Genomic DNA, 24,025 nt, shown 5'->3' with positions numbered 1-24,025 from the left:
TGTAATTCCCTTTCCTGCCCTGAATGTTCTCGGTCATTGACTGCTTTAACACTTGTTGTGGTAAGGCCTTTAGTTTTCATTGCAAATTTTAATGAATGCATGGTGTTTTGGCTTGTTGGCTTCATTATATGTTATTTGCACAGATATAAATGTTACATTTGGAATTATTGGTTAGCAATAAGTGACTGTGCACACAATGTGACATGGACGCTAAGTGGCTTTGGACTTTGTGTAGCCGGAATTGACTCCGTAATAAGACATTGCAAAAAAGATACAGGCAGCACAGTATACATACACCAAGAAATAAGTGATTTGCTGGGGTGACACCCCTTATGTTTGTGGTTAGAGGAGATATCCAGGCAACATTCTATTATCCAGCTTTGTGGAGGTAAAACTTAGCTTATTTGGAATTGAATTATTGCTAGAGGTTATTTTTCAGATTACTCAGAGCCTAATAACACAAGTAAATGAGATTCAGTCAATCCTGTCTGGTGTTATAGGAATATATGTTACTTATGTACAAGCAGCAGTTACCGTATTATTCCTGCTCTTTACCTGGCATTAGAGTTAGGCCGGGATCACACTACTGTGTGTGATGCGAGAAACTTGCACGAGTCTCTCACATCAACACCCGGCGCTACCGCCGGCACCCGGGACCGGAGTTGCGGCTGCATAGAAATACATGCAGCCGCAGCTCTGGTCCTGAGTACCGGCGGCAGTGCCGGGTGTTGATGCGAGAGACTCATGAGAGTTTCTCGCTTCACACACAGTACTGTGATCCCGGCCTTACTATTAAAATACTCCTGTAACTGATTATAGTCATTTTATTAATAATCCTATATTTATTGCTTACAACCACGTTCACACAGTCAGTATTTGTTAATCAAAACCAGGAGAGGGTGAGAAATGCAGAAGTGGTGACTTGTTTATATTATAGTTTTCTTCTGAGATTGGAGAGATAATACCCAGTCATTTGTATCCTATTTGGCATGGGGTTATAAAACCCCCTTCGGCATACAGCTGTATGAGAACACTGAGCTCAGCAGTGGGGTCAAGTCTCAAAGGCTATGAGTGACAGATCTCACACCTTGACCAGCTCAAAACAAGTTAATGGACTGCTTTCCATATAGAGTTCTACTGATGCTTAAGATACCTTTGAGAACACTCCAGAAACATAATTCAATAAGGAGTTATGGAGATACTAGCCATACATCGTGTATATTTCCGAGATCACCAGAACATGGCAAATGCCTGCCTGAGTTCCTGCACCCAGGAGTAATGGAGATAGAACAGCTAGTAGAAACCAGATAGCAAAGCTGTGTTTGGTTTAATGTGTATCAGGGGCCCATCTGGATCTGATGGCGCCAAAACCGCCTCCCTAGGTCTATTAAGGAATTATGACCCATCTTAGCTTTTAGAGTTTTTAGCTGCAGAGGCAAGAGGAGGGGATTTAGGCTCAGCCCAGAGGGCAGGAGGGGAGTGACCCAAAGGGGAAAAAGGCTAGTGTAAGGCCATGGGGTCACTCTTTCTGTTATGCATACAGTCCACTTTGACAGTGGGGGCCACGTCGTGTAACGTTCTGTGAGGGACCTAGGAGCCAGCAGGTAGCCCATGCTCCTTGTGGCCCAGCACACACATGGCTTATATTTTTTGCCCTACCACTATTGTATTTGCATATCTGACCATTTGATATGTATAACCATTGTGTGTATAAATATATATATATATATATATATATATATAATATATAAAGCTCAAGTGTGTGTGTGTGTGTGTGTATGTCCGGGATTGGCATCCACAAAATTTGGCACAGTCACACGTCTGGACCCCGAGAGCGTCCTAGTCTATGTTGTGAGGCGAAATTTTAACCCCGCGCGTTCCAATTCACCAAACAATTTTGCCCCTATCTACATAATGGGGAAAAAGTGTGTGTATCAAGTCCCACCCTTCATTATGATATCATAACGGTTCCGTTTATATGGTCATGTTAGGGCTTATTTTTTGCGGGACGAGTTGTACTTTTAAATGACATCATTGGTTTTACCATATCGTGTACTTGAAAACGGGAAAAAAATTCCAAGTGCGGTGAAATTGCAAAAAAAGTGCAATCCCACACTTGTTTTTTGCTTGGCTTTTTTGTTAGGTTCACTAGATGCTAAATCTGACCTGCCATTATGATTCTCCAGGTCATTATGAATTCATAGACACCAAACATGTCTATGTCCTCTTTTATCTAAGTGGTGAAAAAAAATTCCAAAGTTTGCTAAAAAAAAAAAAAAAAAATTTGCACAATTTTCCGAGACCCGTAGCGTCTCCATTTTTCATGATCTGGGGTCGGTTGAGGGTTTATTTTTTCCGTGCCGGACTGACGTTTTTAATGATACCACTTTTGTGCAGATACATTCTTTTGATCGCCCGTTATTGCATTTTAATGCAATGTCTTGGTGACCAAAAAAACATAATTCAGGCGTTTTGAATTTTTTTCTCGCTACGCCGTTTAGCGATCGGGTTAATGCTTTTTTTTATTGATAGATCGGGTGATTCTGAACGCGGCGATTCCTAATATGTGTATGTGGGATTTTTTTTTTACTGTTTTATTTTGATTGGGGCAAAAGGGGGGTGATTTGAACTTTTAGGTTTTTTTAATTTTTTTTACTTTTAAACATTTTTTTTTTTTTACTTTTGGCATGCTTCAATAGCCTCCATAGGAGGCTAGAAGCTTGCGCAACCCGATCGGCTCTGCTACATATGGGCGATGAGCAGATCGCCCGTATGTAGCAGATTTACTGCTGTGCTTTCAGCGCCGACCACCGGGTGGCGCTGAAAGCCATATGCCTGGAACAACCATAGAGGTCTCATAGAGACCTCTGGTTGTCCAGGCAACATGACGCCGACCCCCGATCACGTGACGGGGGTCGGCGATGAGGTCATTTCCGGCCCGGCGGCCGGAAATGCTATTTAAATGCCCGCTGTCAGCTTTGACAGCGGCATTTAACTAGTTAATAGGCACGGGCGGACAGCGATTCCACTCGCGCCTATTGCGGGCACATATCAGCTGTTTATAACAGCTGACATGTCCCGGCTTTGATGCGGGCTCAGCGCCGGAGCCCTCATCAAAGCAGGGGAAATGTCTGATGACGGACTGTGTCCGTCATTGGACATTAAGGGGTTAAGGTTGTGAGCGAGTGTGGTGCCACGTCAGTGACTGCATGGGTCACATTCTCTCACTAACTGTGCCTCCCAGGGTCCGTGTGGATAGGAGTTGTCTATGGAAAACTGTGCCAAGCTGACCTTACTTGTCCCCATAGGATGCAGAACATCACATTGGTGAAAGAGGAGAGACGTGATCCATCTGACATAGTAGTACCATCAGACAGGGTGGCAAGGTGCAGGTTCTTCATATGTGGTGGCAGATGTGGGATTCTGCATGATCTCTCAGGTGTCGTCCTTCACACTGACCAAATACTGAACATGTGACCATGACCTAAGGGCACCCTCACACTAGTGTACAGAATGAAATGATTCTCTCATGAGAGAGAATCGGATGCTATATGCAAATTACCCTTGGATCAAACTCTGCTGCGAGTGACATTTTACTGTGATCATATTCTCTCGCATGCAAAAATCGGATCATAGGTGCAGAAAAGATGGAAAACTTAATTTCTCCTTCCAATATACAGTACATTGCCAATCGCAGCATGCAACAATCTTTTTCTCATTCCTACTCGGCATGAGAAAAAAAATGCTAGTCGGCACTGCTCCCATTATCTAACATCAGATTGCAGTCATCCAAGTTATAGGCTCACTACTTGCCTTAAAAGTGATTTTAAACTAGAGCAAAAAAAATAGGAATACCATTATTATGACCAAGACGGTTTTAGCGTTTGAAAAGTGTAAAATTGCTACCACGTTCGCAATTGACATGCACATGGAATTTTAAATGAAGACTTAGTAAAGGATTCACATGATTTTACTAAAATCCAGCAGCATCTTTCTTACTTTTAAAGTAGAGTGATGGTGTAAGCCAAAAGTATTCACATTTATTCATAATCAGTAGTTATAGGGAAAGATATTTACTCCAACAAACGGCCAGATACACATTTGTCACAGCCATAAACTGCCATCCAGTCTGCACTTACTCTAACTGTTGACTTGTGAATACTCGCATCATGCACACTGTGCACTGTCAGGATTCTCTAGTGCTGGCACCAAGAGCAGTGGCCACTGGATCAAAAGTATGTGATTTGCATACATGGGGTACCGCGCCGACTAGGTGAGTGCGGCCTCAGTGAGACTACAGTAGAGCTTTTTGAGCTAAATGCATTGTGCTATGTGTGGGGGGAAAATTACCACTGTACATCCCCATGATAATACTATCCCAACCATCAAATATGGTAAAGACAGCATCATGCTGTGGGGAGGCATTTCTTCAGCAGGGACAGGGAAGCTGGTCAGAGTTGATGGGAAGATAGCTGGAGCTAAATATAGGACCATCTTGACGGAGAACCTGTTAGAGGCTATGAAAGACTTGAGACTGGGACGTAGGTTCAGCTTCCAAGAAGGACAATGACCCTAAACATACTGCTAGAGCTACAATGGAATTATTTAGATCAAAGTATATTCATGTATGTGAATGGGCCAGTCACAGTCCAGACCTAAATCACACTGAGAATCTGTGGCAAGACTTGAAAATTGCTATTCACAAATGGTCTCCATCCTGTCTCACTGAGCTACAGCTAGTTTGCATAGAAAAATGGGCAAACATCTCAGCCTCTATATGTGCAACGCTGGTAGAGATATACCATACCCCAAAAGATTTGCACAGAAATTGCAGTGAAAGGTGGTCCTGCAATGTATTAACTCAGGGGGCTAAATACAAATTCACATCACAATTTTCAGTTTTATATTTTTTAAATATTTAGAAACCCATGTATGATTTCCTTTACACTTCACAGACAATGGCTACTTAGCTGAAGAAAAAAACAGCTCACCTGCATTGGCTTGTAGTGCGAGGAAGCACAGATCCCGTGTAGTCGTCACGCGCAAATATCAGAAAAAAGAAGAGGAGATGATCCAGCTTCAAAATTTTTACAGCATATTAAAAACAGAGTAGCGGACAGACCACACATATTATCCACAGCAATGCATTTCGAACAGTCAAATGTTCTTTACTCGGACTCCCATGACAGCACCACGAGAGAGGGGATCCGCCCTTCAGGAACAGGAAACCTACAGACAAAAAGGGCGGCACCTCTCCCACGCATCAGTTGGTTTCCTGTTCCTGAGGGGACAGGATCCTACAGATGGAAGTCCGAATGGATCACAGGCCGACCGGCCGACTCAGGTAGCGGGTGGGGGTCTCCTACCTCGGCCAGGTGCGGAGCTCCTGGAGACGCCACGGTGGTCCTTGCTGGGCTGCATGGCAGTGGCGTTCGCAGCAGGGAGCGGTGTCTGGAGGATATCCGCCTCCATTGGAAAAAGCCACCGCCGGTGAGTATGGCCCCTGGGGTCTCCCTGCTCCAGCGGCGCGGTGGCTGGGGTCGGTATTGCCGGCGCAACTGGGTGGGAGCGCTGCAGGAGAATGCCTGGGCGTCCCGTGTGGCTTCCTATTACACAGGAAGTGTGTGCGGGCCACGGTGACGTCGGGGGCGGAGCCTGGGGGCCGCTTTCGGGTCAGCGGCGCCACTGCGCAGGCGTGACGAATCCAAGATGGCGGCGCCTGTTATGAATGGGTCACCGAGGACCAAAACAAGACCAAGCCAAGTCACAGAAAACCAGAGAGGTTGGTAACTTTGCGGATTGCAGACCCCTGATCCTAACCACACAACTAACAGCAGCCGTGGAGCGTACCTACGATGATTCTAGATGCCTCGTCACAGCCGGAGGACTAAATAAGCCTAAAGCAAGAAAAGGGGAAATCTAAACTGCCCCAGAGCAGACCCCAAAGGAATAGACAGCCCCCACACATGTATTGACGGTGAGACAAGATGAAAACACGAACATAGGTAGGAAAATAGGCTGAGCAAACGATGGGGCCCACACTAGCTAGAAAGGACAGGAAGGAAAGATACTGTCTGCAATCACACCAAAAAACCCTGCAAAAATGTCCAACACTTCTGATAGGAAAACATACCCTGAAGTCACTAAACTTCTCCCACTATATCAGCACTCTGGCATATTCTGAGAACAGAGCAAAAAGAGGCCAATCTAGTAAGGGACAAAAAGCAAACTGGCACGTACAGTAACATAAGAGTGGAAATTCAGCTCAGCCCCAGCGAGGGCCGGCTGACCACACAAAAAACTGAATAGACCAAACCAAATCAAATGTGAACATTAGCAAAGACAACTTAGCTTGAGAAGGCAGGAACTGAGCTGGAAACTAAGACCTCAGGAGGCAGGAAAAAATCACCAGCATGGGAATAGGGAGTCGGCTGTCTTAAATCCAGTCTGAGACTCCAGATGTCCAATCCTCTTCCTCATTATCAGGTGGCAGGTCTGTTAATTAGATCAGCTTCACTACCTCCTGCCACCAACAGAGGGAGCCCGGAAAGAGAACTCACAACTCCTCTATCAGCACAACCAGTTCCCTCACCAGAAACCAGAGGCAGACCAGAAAATGAGTTCACAACAGGCGCCCATCAGAACAAGCGCTCAGTAAGTGCCGACTCACCGGTAGCTGCGCCAGCTGAGGGGAGGGGGGAGACCAATCAAGGGGGGGCACGGCATGTCTGGTGACCGGAGAAGGGGTATTTAAGCAGGGTCCAAGGGGGGTTCCATGCTTCTGGCCACATTATTGCGCACAATGATGGAGAGCGAACAAGAAGACAAGAAGAGCAGCAGCAGCAGCGGCAGTGGCGACAACAGCGATAATCATCACTGCCGCCCCTAGAGGACCTTCGGCAAGTCAAGCAAAAGAAAAAAGATTCACGGAACAGTAAGGAGCGTGCCAAATGGAGTGACCAATACAGTCATAAAAGCTCATTCAGACAGATGGGAGCATCGACTGAGAAAGATCCCCCCCTCATACTCCGGTACTTATTTGCTGCACTGGTAAGTGATCTACGTGAATGTTCACTCAGTGACGGGGCTTCCCTCTATGTTTTTATTCTCAGGGGAAGAAGTCCATGAGTAAGGCAAAACACAGGGAATGTGCTCTCTGTGCATGCCCGCTACTGGACTCATGCCCAAAAAAGTTGTGTCCCCCCCCCCCTGTATCCAGCAGATGGTGGCGGAAGAATCGCCTAAAATCGCTGCAAGCCTAAAAGACATAGGGCAGAAATGAGAGAAACCCTAAAATCCCTGTCCCAAGCGGGGAGCTCAAGGGTTAGGGAGCCTTTGGAGTCAGATTCCTCTGTGGAATGGAGGAGAAATAAGGACTCCTCTGGTTCATCCCCCTCATCCTCCTCAGAGGAAGAGGATTCCGGTCGGTTCTGTCTGCCGCAAGACCAGGTGGACAAGCTGTAAAGGCGGTGAGAGGAACAATGGAGGTGGAGGAGCCTAAACCACAATTATCCATGCAGGATGTCATGTTCAGGGGGCTGGATCAGAAAAAGCGAGGGGTCTTCCCTTTGAACGAAAAGATTCAGGAACTAATTAGTAAAGAATGGAAGAAACCAGATAAGAGAGGTTCGCTACCACCAGCCCTCAAATGTAGATACCCCTTTGATGATCCGGCAGTTAACACTTGGGATAAAGCCCCTAAATTGGATGCGGCAATCGCCAAGGCATCAAAAAGATCCTCACTACCCTTCGAGGACATGGGGACCCTTAAAGACCCCCTGGACAGGAAGGCAGATACCTTCCTTAAAGGAACCTGGGAGATGGCAGCGGGTTCCCTAAGACCAGCAGTAGCCTCAACATGTACGGCCAGGTCCATGATGGTCTGGTTAGACCAATTGGGGTCTCAATTAAAACAGGGGATGCCTAGACAGACAATTTTAGGTGCCCTACCAGTAATCCCAGGGGGCCGCAGCCTTCCTAGCGGATGCCTCAGCTGATGGGGTTAGAATGGCCGCTAGAGCAGCAGGACTTTCCAATGTGGTTCGTAGAGCCCTGTGGCTAAAGTGCTGGCCGGGAGACATCCAATCCAGGTCAAAACTCTGCACTATCCCGTGCGAAGGAGAATATTTGTTTGGAACAGTCCTGGATGAGTTGCTTGATAAGCCGGGGATGACAAGAAGTTCCCTAATCTGTGGTCTGCATCCTACCGACGTTCGTTCAATAGAAGGAAATTCGGTCAGGGAAGAAAGCACAACCCATCGCCTAATAGAGACCATCCCAGATGGGAGGATAGAAGGAGGAGAGGTACGGGCTTTATGTTCAGGCGTTCTTCAAGAGAGTGAAAGAAACCTGGCCAATGACTAGCGATTCCCGTGGGGGGTAGACTCTCAGCCTTCCTCCCAGCATGGCTACAGATCACCAATAGTGACTGGGTGCGGAACGTAATATCCACCGGGCTCAAGCTGGAGTTTAGTTATGTTCCTCGGGATACCTTTAAACTAACTCCCTTACGATCTTCGCCACTTGAACAAACTGCTTTAGAAGCAGAAGTCTTGAGTCTATGCCTAAAAAAGGTCCTGGTGGAGGTTCCGGAATCTGAGAGAGGTAGAGGCTTCTACTCTCCCCTGTTCCTGATTCAAAAGCCAGATAAATCATTTAGGACTAGAGTTGAGCGACTTTTGGTTTTTTAGGGTCGCATTTCGTTTCGTGAAACCCGACTTTTCCAAAAGTCGGGTCGAGCAAGATCGTCCGATTATAGGGAAAAGTCGGGGTCGTCCCGAAACACGAAACCCAATGTAAGTCAATGGGGAATAAAAGTCGGCAGTGAGAGGAGGACAGGAAACACACCTACAGTGCCCATTTGAATGCCAAAAGCATCAATTCTTCTTACTTAAGCTTGTCAACCTTAATTAACTTCATAATACAAGTTACGCACTGAAAAATGGGGGTTATTTGGCTAAAGTTGTGGGGGGGGAGGGCTGGCTGCAGGTTTTCATGTGCCCTGGGCGAAAGAGCGCCCCTTTAACACATACCACAACTCATCATGCTCCGATACGGCAGATAAATAGCGGTATAGTACAATGAAAAATACCTCACTTTTTACATCTCATGACGAGGCCCATCTATTTCTCCATACAGAATCATTGGTCCCATATAATGTTTGAAACAGGATATGATGAGCTCCACATAATGCTACAGTATATGTTGGTCCCCATGGATGAAGCTCCACTGTCTTATGGGCCCAAATAATGCTCCAAACATAATGGGCCCCATTTCTAATGCTCTAGTGTATAATGGGCCCTGTAAATGCTGCTCCAGTGTCTGATGTCCACCTTTGGAATGTTCCAGTGTATGGTGGGCCCCATTTATCATTCTCCAGAGTATAGTGCTCCCCAAAAATTGCTGTCCCAACATTGAAAACAATCAAATAAGTCTCCTCGCTAGGGAATCCCTGTACTTGTCTGGACAGGTGCTGTAGCTTGCTTAACAGCTCGCCAGCCGTTCTCACGCCCAGTATGGATTGCACGTGATTGCACAAAGGTTAGAAAGGGTACCGTATCCCTGGATAACATGTATGGATAGCATACACATTCAAAATATATGTCTCAGGAGGCAGGCTCAGACGGTGTTAGGCCCAGTATGGATTGCACGTGATTGCACAAAGGTTAGAAAGGGTACCGTATCCCTGGATAACATGTATGGATAGCGTACACATTCAAAATATATGTCTATACAGCATGAGGCAGGCTCAGACGGTGTTAGGACCAGTATGGATTGCACGTGATTGCACAAAGGTTAGAAAGGGTACCGTATCCCTGGATAACATGTATGGATAGCGTACACATTCAAAATATATGTCTATACAGCATGAGGCAGGCTCAGACGGTGTTAGGCCCAGTATGGATTTGACGGCCCAGATTACACAGCGGAGGAGCAGGGAGAGGTAAAGATTGCAAATGCTGGGGCCCTGCCCAAGCAAGGGGGGCCCACTCGTGGGCGTCGGTACTGGCACTGGCCCCCTCATAGTACAGCGGTGTGTCTGACGGCGGGTGTGCACCACCACCGTCAGAGACACTTGATTGCACTATGAGGGACCCTGTGCCAGTGCCCGCGCCCAAGAGTCGGCCTACCCACCTGTCCAGGGCAACGGCACTCGCACGGTGTCGTGCGCTAGGTGTTGACCCCGGCCATGGGGGGGAGGCAGCACAGTTAGGGAGTTTTAGAAAGTGGCATATGTTGATGTTGGACATTCAGCTGATGCAAAAGGCGAAATAAGTGAAGTACCAGGAAGAGGTGGACCAAAGCAAGCCATTTTTCTGTCACCCTATGTGTCATCAGGGGAAGGTGGGACAAAATCCTTGGAAACCCATGCGTGGTTCATTTTAATGAAGGTTAGATCATCCACATTTTGGGTTGACAGACGGGTCCTTTTTTCTGTCAGGATTGATCCAGCTGCACTGAAGACTCTTTCCGATAGCACACTTGCAGCTGGGCAAGCGAGCTCCTGTAAGGCATATTGGGCCAATTCAGGCCAGGTGTCCAGTTTAGCGGCCCAATAGTCAAAGGGGAATGACCTGTGTGGGAGAACATCGATATGGGAGGAAAAGTAGTTTGTAACCATAGTTGACAACTGCTGTCTCCTGTCACTTTCCATCGATGCAGTATTACCAGTTGTGTGAGCGGTATTTGAAAAATCAGTCCACAACATTGTCATGAAACCCCTGTCTCCAACGCCACTTCTGCTGTGTGCACCACGAACACCTCTGCCAAGCTGCCTTCGGCCCGTACGGCTCGTGTGAGAACCAACACCGCTGCTGTGTGCTGGGAATGCCTCAAGCAACCGATTTACCAGAGTTGCTTGTTTATTAGCCAATATTAGGTCAAGGTTCTCCTGTGGCATGATGTTTTGTAATTTGCCTTTATAGCGTGGATCCAGGATGCTGGCCAACCAGTAGTCGTCATCGTTCATCATTTTGGCAATGCGGGGGTCTCTTTTTAGGATCCGCAAGGCATAATCTCACATGTGGGCCAATGTTCCCGGTGTCAATGATGCACTGCGAGTGCTGGGTGGAGGAGCACTTTTTGGCAAATCCACATCCCTCCAGTCACGCACAAACCCTGTACCAGACCTTGCCACGCCAACATTTTCACTTGCCCCACGAGATGCATCCTCCTCCCCTAAGTAATCATCCCCATCATCCTCCTCCTCCTCCTCTTCTTCCTCCACCTCGTCCAGGAGAGGTCCCTGAGCAGACAATGGCTGAATGTCATCAAGGATTCCCTCCTCCTCTTCCTCCTCATCAACATTGGCTGCAGACGCCTGCTCCTTAAGGTGCGTCAAAGTTTGCATGAGCAGACGCATAAGTGGGATGCTCATGCTTAGGATGGCGTCGTCTGCGCTTACCAGCCGTGTGCATTCCTCAAAACACTGAAGGACTTTACAAAGGTCTTTCAGCTTCGACCACTGCACGCCTGTCAACTCCATGTCTGCTCTCAAAGTGCCTGGCCGTGTATCCTCCCACAAATGCATTATGGCCTGCCTCTGCTCGCACAGCCGCTCCACCATGTGCAGGGTGGAGTTCCACCTTGTTGCAATGTCGATAATGAGGCGGTGGTTGGGAAGGTGGAGCAATCGCTGCAGCTTCTGCATACAAACGGAGTGTACAGGCGACCGGCGGATGTGCGCGCACAGTCTTCGCACCTTCTGGAGCAGGGCTGTTAACTCCGGATAATTTTTGAGGAAGCACCGCACCACCAGGTTCAAGGTGTGAGCCAAGCAAGGTATGTGGCTGAGTTTTGAAAGGGCTATGGCTGCCACAAAATTACGGCCGTTATCACTAACTACCTTGCCTGCCTCAAGATGTACACTGCCCAGCCATGACTCAGTTTGTCGCTTCAAGTACTCGGCCAGCACCTCGGCGGTGTGTCTGTCGCCCAAACACATCATCTGCAACACAGCCTGCTGACGCTTTCCACTAGCTGCTCGATAGGGGGACACATCGTGTGCAACAGTGGCAGCTGCAGATGGAGTGCTCGTACGACTGCGCTCTGTGGACGAGCTTTCGCTTCTGGAGGAGGAGGAGGAGGAGGAGGGTCGAACGCCTACAGCCAACTGTTTCCTATACCGTGGGCTAGGCAGCACTGTCCCACTACTGCTGTCCCCTGTGGACCCTGCATCCACCACATTAACCCAGTGCGCAGTGATGGACACGTAACGGCCCTGGCCATGCCGACTGGACCATGCATCAGTTGTGAGGTGCACCTTTCCGCTCACTGACTGCTTGAGTGCATGGACAATGCGGTCTTTCACATGATGGTGGAGGGCTGGGATGGCTTTGCGAGAGAAGAAGTGGCGACTGGGTAGGTCATAGCGTGGTACTGCATAGGCCATGAGTTCGCGGAAAGCTGTGCTTTCCACCAACCGAAAGGGCATCATCTCAAACGAGATTAGTTTGGCAATGTGGGCGTTCAAACCCAGTGTACGCGGATGAGAGACTGAGTACTTTCTTGACCTACTCATAGTGTCTGGGAGGGTGAGCTGGACTTGAGAGCTGCATATGGTGGAAGTAGCGGTGGACAAGGCGGACTGAGAGAGGGTTGATGATGGTGATGGAGTTGGTGTTCTTTCTGATGGCCTAGAATCAGTCTTTCGTTGATATAACAGTGGGATTCCTTGACTGCTGTGGTCTTGCAACGACACCTCAACATTTGCTGCTGTGCTAACCGGTGGGCTTACAGTGGGGGAAACAATGTAGCGTTGCTGACTACCTTCGTTGTGATCAGTTGCACATGTGGCACTTGAGGTTTGGTGTTGTGTCTACGCTTGCAAGTGCATGCTGGTTAAATGTCTAAGCATGCAACTGGTATTCAAATTTTTCAGATTTTTCCCTCGGCTAAAGGTCTTTGCGCACTTCTTACAGATAACCTTGGCCTGATCATGAGGATTTTGTTCAAAAAAGTGCCACACTGCACTCTTCCTACTTTGGCAGACATTTTGCGGCCTAGCACGCTGTGATCTTTTGACCCTCTGGACAAGCTGTCCAGCAACTCTTTTGATGTTTGGAACCTGTCTTTGGAGTGCTCCGGGCCTGCCAGATAACAGCTGTTGCGATGTCGATGTCTGCTGTGGATGCTCCTCATCTGAGCTATTGGAAGCAGCACCCTCTTCCCCCAATGGATGCCAATCTGGGTCAACAACTGGGTCATCCATCACCTCCTCTTCTATGTCATGTGCACCTTCCTCTGTGTCACCGTGTATGGTGGTATAGTGTGCGGGAAGGGGCACCTGAGTCTCATCAGGGTCAGAATCTGGCTCTGTACACTGCGAGGACAATGTAGTGCTCTGAGTGAATGTACCAGCAGAATCATCCATCAGCGGCTGTGCATCAGTGCACTCCATGTCAGATTCATCTTGGCCTGGGTAATTCACCATTTGACTTGATAATCCAGGCATGGTATGTGAAAACAGCTCCATGGAGTAATCAGTAGTATGGCCTGCGTCATCCTTCAATCTTGGTTGGGGTGAAGGACACAAGGAAAGGTGTGGTTCATGAACATGAGCCTCCAATGACGACTCAGTGCTTTTACTTTATACAACTGAAGAAGAGGCGATAGAGCTGGAGGCTGAGTCAGCAATGTAAGACAAAACTTTTTCCTGATGCTCTGGCTTTAAAAGCGGTTTGCCAACTCCTAGAAAACTAAGCGTTCGAGGCCTTATGTAGCCAGACGATGACGCAGGGTCAGCACCTCCTGCATTCGGTCCTATTTTGCTCTTGCCACTACCATCAGATCCACCACCAACACCATCATTACCAGCTGCCAACCCCCGCCCAATTCCACGGCCTCTTCCACCAGCCTTCCTCATTTTTGGTAGAAATGTAGACAAAATCCAACAAACTATATAGTAATGTAAAACAAGGTACAAGGTGTCTATAGGACAGGGGAGATTTAGAATTTCTGCACACACTTGTGGACAGTGGACACTTTTGGATTGTGTGAGGCCCACTGATATCTGAGCGCTATGTGACAGGCTCGATGGCACAGCTGCCTGTGACAAAAGTGACGAGAGGATAATGGAGATTTTGAATCTCTGCGCACACTTTTGGACACTGGACACTTGTGGATTGTGTGAGGCCCACTGATATCTGAGCGCTATGTGACAGGCTCGATGGCACAGCTGCCTGTGACAAAAGTGACGAGAGGATAATGGAGATTTTGAATCTCTGCGCACACTTTTGGACACTGGACACTTGTGGATTGTGTGAGGCCCACTGATATCTGAGCGCTATATGACAGGCTCGATGGCACAGCTGCCTGTGACAAAAGTGACGAGAGGATAATGGAGATTTTGAATCTCTGCGCACACTTTTGGACACTGGACACTTGTGGATTGTGTGAGGCCCACTGATATCTGAGCGCTATGTGACAGGCTCGATGGCACAGCTGCCTGTGACAAAAGTGACGAGAGGATAATGGAGATTTTGAATCTCTGCGCACACTTTTGGACACTGGACACTTGTGGATTGTGTGAGGCCCACTGATATCTGAGCGCTATGTGACAGACTCGATGGCACGGCTGTGACAAAAGTGACTAGAGGATAAGGGAGATTGGATTGCTTTTAAAAAAGCAGTTTGCGGAGCAGTGGGTAAACAGCAATGCCAGCGTGTCAGGAAGCCTTAAAAGGCAGCCCAACAACCAACACCACTGATACACCACTATATAGCCTCCCCTTGCACTGCACGCACAGTGACTTGTGTGTTGTGCAGGCCAAATCACTAGCAGCAGAAGCAGTTTTTTTGTCTTCTTCCCTGCCTAACGCTCTCCCTACAGAATCAGCAGCAACCTCTCCCTATACTAAGATCGGCAGAAGTAAGATGGCGGCCGGCGTGCACGCCCTTTTATACCCCCTGTGACGCCCACCAAAGCAAGCCAATCACTTGCATGCCCTTCTGAAAGATGGTGGTGACCCGTGCCTAGGTCATCACGTTGCCCACAGTGTCCGTGGATCCTGATTGGCTGAAAAAGAGCGCAAAACAAACTTGTGAAACGCGACTGGCGCGTAAGTCGCCGACCTCGTGGCCGACCTCATCCTAGGGTCGGGTTTCGTTTCATGAAACCCGACTTTGCCAAAAGTCGGCGACTTTTGAATTTTTTCGACCCGTTTCGCTGAACTCTATTTAGGACCATTATTAATTTAGGTTCCCTTAATTAATTCTTGGTTAACCGAACCTTTAAGATGGAGTCTATCAGTTCAGCAATAAAGATGTTGTTTAAAGGGTGTTTTATGGTAGTCGTGGATTTGAAAGACGCGTACTCTCATGTGCCTATCCACGCAGACTTCCAGCAGTTCCTGAGAGTGGCGGTTTCAGTGGACGTGTCATGTCCGCCACGTCTGTCATGTCTGCCCTGTCTGTTCTGCCTCAAGAACCCCTGGAGCGGTGTGCACGCGCATCTAGTGTCTGCTATCTTGCATGTTCCCTAGAGCAGTGTGCACACTCACCTCATGTCTGAGCTGCAGGATGCCTGCGTTTCTGCTCTGCCTTCTGTGATCGTCTCATCATGTCTAGAACCCCTGCTCATGTGTCCTTCCTATGTTCCAGCAGAGGCTGGTTCTGCATTCATCTCTGCATGTCTGGAATTCTGATCATGTGACCTGCCTAGGTTTCAGCACTGGTTCTCCAATCATCCCTGTATGTCTGGAATCCTGATCATGTGACTGCTCCCTGTGATCCTGGAGGAACTGAACTGGAAGTTCTTCCCTGGTCCTGACCCGGAAGTGGAGGTGCTATGCCCTATATCAGACCGCCCCTTCCTATGCTCAGGGCCTGAGTATTGTGTTGCTTCCCTGGATGGCTGCTTGGTCTGCTGGGTCGCTCCCTCTATTCTGTGCCCTTGCACTTTGCTCTGTCGTGCGTCTCTGCACACGCTCCATGCTCATATTCCGTCTCTTGTCTCGTGCTTTGTCTTGTGTTGTCCTTCGTGCTTTGTTTGTCCTCGCTATGTCTTCTTGTTATGTTTGCTCTGTCCCTGTCCCTGACATGTCTGTCTACACGTGCAGGCCTCCGTTCTGTACCCTGTCCCTGGCGTGTCTCCCTACACGTGCAGGCCTCCGCTCTGTACCCTGTCTAGTCCCAAGGTTCTCCCTTGGCCCGGCTCTGGGCTTCTGCCTACGCTCCACTGCTAGACTCTGTCCCTGTCCCTGACGTGTCTGTCTACATGTGCAGGCCTCCGTTCTGTGCTCTGTCCCTGGCATGCCCCTCGGTACGCGCAGGCCTCACCCTGTACCTGTCCCCTGGCATGTCCTTTGCATGCGCAGGGTCCTGTCTACTACTCTATGCCTTGTCTCTGATACTTCGTGTGCTCTTGCACTTTTCGTACTAGGCTTTGCCGTGCTGTCTGCACGCGTCTCTGTCCTGTATCTTGCCTAGCCCTGCCTTGTGGCTCCGTGCCTCCTTGCACGTGCCTGGTCACCTGTGCCTGCCTGGTGTGCCTCAGCCGTGCCGCCTCTAGCCGTGCTCGCCTGTGTGCCTCAGCCGTGCCCCGTCCAGTGCTATAGTGGTTACCGGCTGCGTGAGCCGCAGCGGTGCCGCCTCTAGTCGTACCCGCCTGCTTATGCCACCGTCGGTACCACCTGCCAGTGCCCCAGCCATGGTTTCCGTGCTCCCTTGTACACATGCTGGTTCTCACACTGTGCCTTTTCGTGCTACTCTTGCACAAAGCTTTTTGCCTCTTTGCTCTGCTCTAAACCCTAGTTTGCCTGCCGGATTCCGTAACCTGCCGACCGCTGCCAGAGGTCTGGACCTAGATGACTGCGGCCTGATGTCCAGAGCTGATGTCCATAGCCTGATTCCTGGACCCTGTCGGTTGATGCCTGGACCCCGGATTCCGATGCCAATGTACCCGTCCCTGGCGTGTCCTCCCACGCGCAGGCCACCGTCCTTGTGCTTCTCCCTGGCGTATCCTCGAACGTGCAGGCCTCAGTCCTTGTACCCATCCCTGGCATGCCCCTCGACATGCGCAGGTCTCCGTTCTGTGAATTTGATCCTGGCGTGTCTCCTTGCACGCACCCTGTTTTGTCTCCTAGATTGTCTCCTGGATTCCTGATGCCTGCTGACCGCTGCCGGAGGTTTGAAGCCAGATGCCTGGACTCTGTCAGTCCTTGCCAGCCTTCCGGAGTCCGATGCCTCGCACCCTGCATTGGACTTTGGCGTGCCCTTGTTATATGGATTCTGTGTGTTCACGTTTTGCACCTGTGTTACCTAGAAGAGTTCCTCATGCCTTCGACCTCGGCGTGCCCTTGCACGCATCTTGCTTTATGTTCTTTGTGTGTTCACCTTTGCACCTGTTGTACCCTGAAGTGTTCCTGAATGAAGTTTACTTGAACTAATGCTTTGTCTTGCTTCCTGAGCCGGCCGTCTGGTCCAGCAGCAGCGGTGGCTCACCCCCTTGGTCCTGCCCCTGACACTCCCTGTATAGGGGGTGGTTCCTCACTAGGTCAGCTCGCCCTAGGTGGATGGGTGCCACGGCCCCGGCCCAGAGGGTCCACTCATTCAAGAAAAATGACTCAGCTTAAGCCGACGCTCGTCACAGGACGGTTTAATCCGTCATTTTCAGTTTAGAGCTCTCCCTTTTGGTCTCTCAGCTGCCCCCCGGGTATTTACGAAGATAGTAGCCAAAGTCATGGCTCATCTACGGGAGGCTGATATACTGATTGTCCCATACGTAGACGATTTTTTGATTGTGGGGAATTCGGTGGACCATTGTCTAAGTCCAGACTAGAGCACCTCGGGTGGATAATAAATTACGAGAAATCCCGATTTCAGCCACTAAGAGTCCAAAGGTTTCTAGGCTTACTGTTAAATTCAGAAACCCAGCAGTGTCTTCTGCCATCAGGTAAGTTAGAACACATACAACAGCAGGTACTTCGGGCGATTGATAAACCATCCATGACCCTCAGGCAAGCCAGGTCTCTGTTAGGCTCTCTGACCTCATGTATGCCAGCAGTTAGGTGGGCACAGTTTCACACTTGATCCCTTCAAAAGGACGTCCTGGTTAGCGGTTAGCGACAGGGCCTTCGAGGGGTCTCTACAAAGTCAGATATCATTGAGCCCCTTGACCCTTACATCTTAGATTGTGGCTTGACAAGAACAATTTATCCTCAGGGGTGCCCTGGGTGATGCAGATAACCCGCATAATAACCACAGATGCTAGCCCCTCGGGTTGGGGGGACATAGTGGTCCAAGGACAATGGGACTCCAAAACTGAGACCTTGTCTAACCAGAGGGAGCTGTTGGCGATTGAGTTGGCAGTTAAAAAACTCATTATATGCCTACAGGGTCATCATGTGAGGATCCTCTCGGACAACCAGGTAGCAGTAGCCTATATCAACAATCAAGGTGGAACACGCTCCGAGGCCCTGATGCGGATAACAGAACGTCTGTTTCAAATAGCCGAGAGAAATTTTCAATCTTTAACTGCGCTCCATATCAGAGGGAAAGACAACACGAAGGCAGACTTTCTGAGTCGCAGGGTGCTAAGGCAAGGAGAATGGGCTTTAAAAACGGACGTTTACAACCAGATTGTCTGCAGATGGGGTCAGCCGGAGGTAGACCTCTTTGCCAGCAAAGAAAACAGGAAAGTAAAAAAGTTCTGCTCGCTGAACCCCAGTGAAAATCCACTGGCAGTGGACACTTTCCTAATAAAATGGGATTTCTCCCTGGCATATGCCTTTCCACCGTTGGCCCTCTTACCTCTGGTGGTGAGAAAGATCGAGCAAGGGTCATAGTAATTGCCCCATTCTGGCCCAGGAGGACCTGGTTCACATGGTTGAGGACCATGTCAGTATGCGATCCCTGGGTACTGCCGAACCTTCCGAATCTTCTATACCAGGGGCCAGTGAACCATCCGCAAGTAATGGGACTCCATTTGACGGCATGGAGTTTGAGAGGGTACTGTTGAGGGATAGAGGTTTCTCCCAAAATTTAATTAATACCCTTCTGAAGAGCAGGAAGCAGATTACTACAAATATCTATGCTAGAACTTGGAGGCGATTCCTGTCCTGTACCCATGAAACAGATTCTAGAATTCCTTCAGAAGGGTCTCAAGTTGGGTCTTTCTACAAGTCCTTTAAAAGTGCAGGCTTCAGCCTTTGTGGCCCTATTTACCTGTGATATTGCCAGCAACTACTGGGTGACTAGATTCATCAAAGCTGCTAGTAGATCCAGACCCATACACAGGGATAAATGTATACCATGGGACTTGAATTTAGTCCTTACAGCTATGACAGAGAAGCCATTCGAACCTCTGGATTCGGCCTTGTTAAAGATTATATCCCTTAAGACAGCTTTTTTGGTAGCAATAACATCTGCACGTAGGATAAGTGATATACAGGCACTTTCCAGGTTGCCCCCTTATATAGAGTTTTTACATGATCGAGTAATCCTAAAACCGGACCCAGCATACTTGCCCTCGGTAGCATCACACTTTCACAGGACACAAGAGATAGTTCTCCCGTCCTTCCTCCCTAATCCTTCCCCAAGAGCAGAAGCTTAATGCGTTAGATGTTAAAAGATGCCTACTAGAATATACAGCGGCCATTGATCCTTGGAGGAAAGAGAACGCATTATTTTTATCCTTCCAAGGTCCTAAGAAAGGGTTTAGGGTATCAAAATGCACATTAGCAAAGTGGATTAGTGAGGCTCTCTCTCTGGCTTACTCAACAGGTGGCAGTCCGGATCCACAGAACCTGAGGGCGCATTCCACTCATGCCATGGCGCCATCTTGGGTGGAGAGATCTGGAGTGTCAATTGACCAGATATGTAAGGCGGCCACCTGGTTATCTCCTTCCACCTTTTTTAACCACTATCATTTAGATATGGGTGCCTCCTCGGATCTCACCTTTGGGCTAAAGGGGGTTTTACACATAGCGATATCGCTAGCAATATTGCTAAAATGTCACTGATTTTGTGACGTTATAGCGATATCGCTATGTGTGATACTTACCTCGACCGGCTCCCCCGCTGTCCAATGCTGTAAGCGCAAGATCGGGCGGCTTCATTTCTCGTCGTTTGCTTCCTGCTGGGGCTTCTTGCTGTGACGACGAGCGACGCTGGACGCGGGCGGGAGGACGTCTGGATCGCTGTGTGTGAAAGGTGAGTATTGTGCGCTGCGTCGCTGCTGCATCGCTGTGAGATCTTTTTATGTGAAAGCTCACTAGCGATCATTTAGCGATGCACCAGCGATCCTGACCGGGTCATATCGCTGGTCGGATCGCTGGTGCATCGCTAAATGTAAAAGGGCCTTAAGGGTGCTGCAGGCTGTAGTCCCTCCCTAAGTTAGTTTACATCTCTGTAATTCTCTCGTGGTGCTGTCATGGGAGTCCGAATAAAGTATTAAGTTGCGTAACGGTATTTTTCGGAAGCCCATGACGGCACCCTTAGTTCCCTCCCTTGTTCATGTATGGGGGTGCACTCCTTCCTCTTAGAAGTTTGTTTCACGGATTTGCCTTTATTTGGAGTAAAGATTATATATAAATTGTAAATAGGATGTAATAGATTGTATATATTGTATATATGCTGTGCCACCAACCATGGTAGCCTCTCAAGCTCTGTAATCCAACTGATGCATGGGAGAGGTGCCGCCCTTTTTGTCTGTAGGTTTCCTGTTCCTGAAGTGCGGATCCTCTTTCTCGTGGTGCTGTCATGGGCTTACGAAAAATACCGTTACCGGTACGTAACTTAATAGTTTCTCAAAGCTGCTCCCAATTAATGGTGATGTGGTTATATACCCTTCTCAACCAATAAAAATTCACAAAGTCATATGGTACATAATAACCAATCAATTAAAAACACAAATACAAAGCAAAATATGCACAAAACAGAAAAAACACTAACATTGCAATATACTCTAGTAATGGAGTATTATTTCTTTATGGGCGTTTAAACCAGCAGGATAACACGTGTTCAGCCAAAACATCCAATGTACCTCTTGTGTCATAAGTCTCCTGATGTCTCCTCCCCTTCGTAACTTTCTCTATTCCTGTAACTTGTAACGAAGCTGTGCTTCTCTGATGTTGAGACACAAAATGCTTACAAGCAAATGACATTGCACGGTTCAAGCTGGTAGGAGAAATAATATCAGTAATATGCTCCAAAATTCTTATTTTTAACATCCGGGTTGTACATCCTACCTAGCTTAAAGGGAATCGGGCAGAAATTTAATTGATGACCATCAGCTGCGGCCACCGGCATCAGGGGCTTATCTACAGCATTCTGTAATGCTGTAGATAAGCCCCCAATGTTACCTGAAAGAGAAGAAAAATGAGTTAGATAGGTCCGGTTCGGGTCCGCAGGGAGTCGCGGTCCGGTCTGGCACCTCCCATCTTGCAGCGATGACGTCCTCTTCATTGCTGGCCATCGCTGCTCCAGACCTCTGCCTGAACCGCGACGGCCAGGAATGAAGAGGATGTCATCGCTGCAAGATGGGAGGTGCTGGACCGGACCACAACTCCCTCTGGACCCGAACCGGACACAGAACGCCCTTGTGTGAGTATAATCTAACTCATTTTTCTTTTTCAGGTAACATCGGGGGCTTATCTACAGCATTACAGAATGCTGTAGATAAGCCCCTGATGCTGGTGGCCGCAGCTGATAGGCAAAAAAATTGATGACAGGTTCCCTCTAAATTACATCCAGCTTTGTAGGATGTACAACCCGGATGTTAAAAATAAGAATATTGGAGCATATTACTGATACTATTTCTCTTACCAGCTCGAACCGCGCAATGTCTTTTGCTTCTAAGCATTTTGTGTCTCAACATCACTGAAGCACGGCTTCGTTACAAGTTACTGGAATAGAGAAAGTTACGATGTCAGCAACGGGAGGAGACATCAGGAGACGCCTTATGACATGAGAGGCATATTGGATGTTTTGCCTGAACACGTGTTATCCTGCTGGTTTAAACGCCCATGAAGAAATAATGTTCCATTACTAGAGTATATTGCAATGTTATTGTGCTGTTTCTGTTTTGTTTTTTTGTGTTTATTTTGCTTTGTATTTGTGTTTTTAATTGGTTATTATGTACCATATGACTTTGTGAATTTTTATTGGTTGGGAAGGGTATATAACCACATCACCATTAATTGGGAGCAGCTTTTAGAAAGAATATTTGACTGTTCGAAACGCGTTGCTGTGGATGATATGTGCGGTCTGTCAGCTACTCTCTGTTTTTAATATGCTGTAATAAATTTTGGAATGTTTTTGGAAGCTGGATCATCTCCTCTGCTTTTTTCTAATGGCTACTTAGTGTTGGTATATCACAAAAAATATTTTTTTTAGTTTGTGGGAGCGTGAGCAGGTGGCGGGATGCAGTAATGGATTTAATTAACAGGAGGTTACGCCTCTCAGGGAGATGTTTAAATGAGGGGGAGAGTTCTTCCCTAATACAAAGAATACTTCCAAGGGGGTTTCAACTAATAGGGGAAGATAACATAAATGATACACTTATCCTTTTGGACTCCAGTCACAGAAGTGCACCTCTCTTTAACTGGGGCCACTTGGAATGAGCCACAACAGGGATCTGTTACAGTCCTGTGGAAAATGAGGGAAGCTTTTCTGGCGTTGAGAATGTCCTCTTGTGGTCCTGACGGTGTCAATGTCCTCCTATAATACTGGCGATGACGGTGTCTTCTTTTGATCCTGACAACGGCGATGATTGCCCGGGGTTCTAGCACGGGCACTAGCCCCAACTGATGCAGGGAAGAAGGGAGGACAGACTCTTTCCTCAGCGATAAGAATCCTTGTACTATTGGGGCCTGGGACACGGTCCCGACAGTTCACAATGGCCTGTTCAGTCTGCTATGTTGTACTGTTGACCACTGGTATCCCTTACACAGACCTTGCATTCCCCGGTCAGTACCATCTGCCAGAGCAGTTGTGTCAGCGTCGTCGGCCGAGTTTGCGGTCTCATTAAGGTCCTTGATGTAGGCAGGGACAGCGGTACATGCGGTGTGTCAGCGGGACCTCGTCGGTATGTTCCTGTCAGCGTGTCCTTTCGTCCCTGGCTTCTCTTAGCTCCGCCCCCTCGACTCACAGCTGAATACCTCAAAGGACTGACGCGCGCTCAGCGTCTCCGCCTCAATGGTATGAATTTCTGTGCGCGCACTTTCCTGCCTGCTTAGCCATGCCCCCTTTTCTCAAGTACAGGGATCATCCAGTTACTCTAAGCACTCCCCCCTGTAACTTAGGTGGCAGACTCGACGGTTTTGGACTCTTTAAGGATTGAAACAAGACTGGCTTGCCTCTTCTCCTTACTGGTGTAAAGTGAAAAAATGTGGAAACATTCATGGGGTATGAATACTCTTTCTAGGCACAGTATATGTTACCATATCACATACATTTTTAAGGGGCTTTATGCAGACAGATTTTAATACATGACATAGGTTTTATTTCCATGTCCAGGAATAGATTTGTGCCAAGACATGCATTGTTTAGTCAAAGTAAAAAGAGAAATTTAATTATATTGTATAGCTTTCCTGGTTCGGTTTATGTGTTTCACACTGGATTACTTCAGTTACATACTGTAACTAATCCCAGTGCCGTGTACTTCAGTACTAAGGCCTGTTTCACACTTCAGTTTTTTGTCTTCAGTTGAAATCCGCCAAAGATTTAATAAATAGATCCGTTTCCGTTTTGCAGCAAATGGATGTCACCGGACTGTTTTTTTTTTTTTTTTTTTGACGTATCCGCTGAAGTTCCAAAGGTCAGAAAACTTAAAGGAACCGCGGTGTGGAAAAGGGGGGAGAGAGAGAGATTTTTGTTTGCTGGCAGAACGGGATTTGGGGTTAAATATCATGAAAGGAAATTCTTCCGGGCATGCTCAGTATAAAAAGGCGGATTCCATCAATTAACGGTTAGCAACGGATCCTTCACTCATAGGCGTCCATTATAACGCATGGCGGACAGCAACAAATCCGTTGCTATCCGCTATTTTAACGCAGACAAAAAACGTTTCATTGTCCGTCCACCC

At 48.0% G+C, this 24,025-nt stretch overlaps 2 protein-coding genes across 8 annotated transcripts in view; one reads left to right on the top strand and one right to left on the bottom strand.

Moving 5' to 3' along the window:
* The window catches only part of HYKK (hydroxylysine kinase), a 71,962-nt gene that overhangs the window by 2,630 nt on the left and 45,307 nt on the right, over positions 1–24,025 (top strand). Inside the window, exon 1 of one of the 5 annotated variants that reach the window (XM_073579593.1) lies at positions 6–60. The exons of the other annotated variants lie outside the window; for them this stretch is intronic. The gene's annotated coding sequence lies outside the window, so the exon portion shown is untranslated. Of the gene's footprint in view, positions 1–5; positions 61–24,025 lie in introns of those variants that run through there. 5 annotated transcript variants of the gene reach the window in all.
* Positions 1–24,025, bottom strand: part of LOC141093111 (long-chain fatty acid transport protein 2-like) — a 243,014-nt gene that overhangs the window by 179,525 nt on the left and 39,464 nt on the right. The gene's annotated exons all lie outside the window — the stretch shown is intronic.

Source organism: Dendrobates tinctorius, unplaced genomic scaffold, assembly GCF_039654945.1.
Source record: "Dendrobates tinctorius isolate UK_male_01 unplaced genomic scaffold, ASM3965494v1 ptg000062l, whole genome shotgun sequence".
NCBI lineage: Eukaryota > Metazoa > Chordata > Amphibia > Anura > Dendrobatidae > Dendrobates > Dendrobates tinctorius.
The sequence above is the reverse complement of the archived record's forward strand: the minus strand, read 5'-3'. Positions and strand labels throughout refer to the sequence as shown.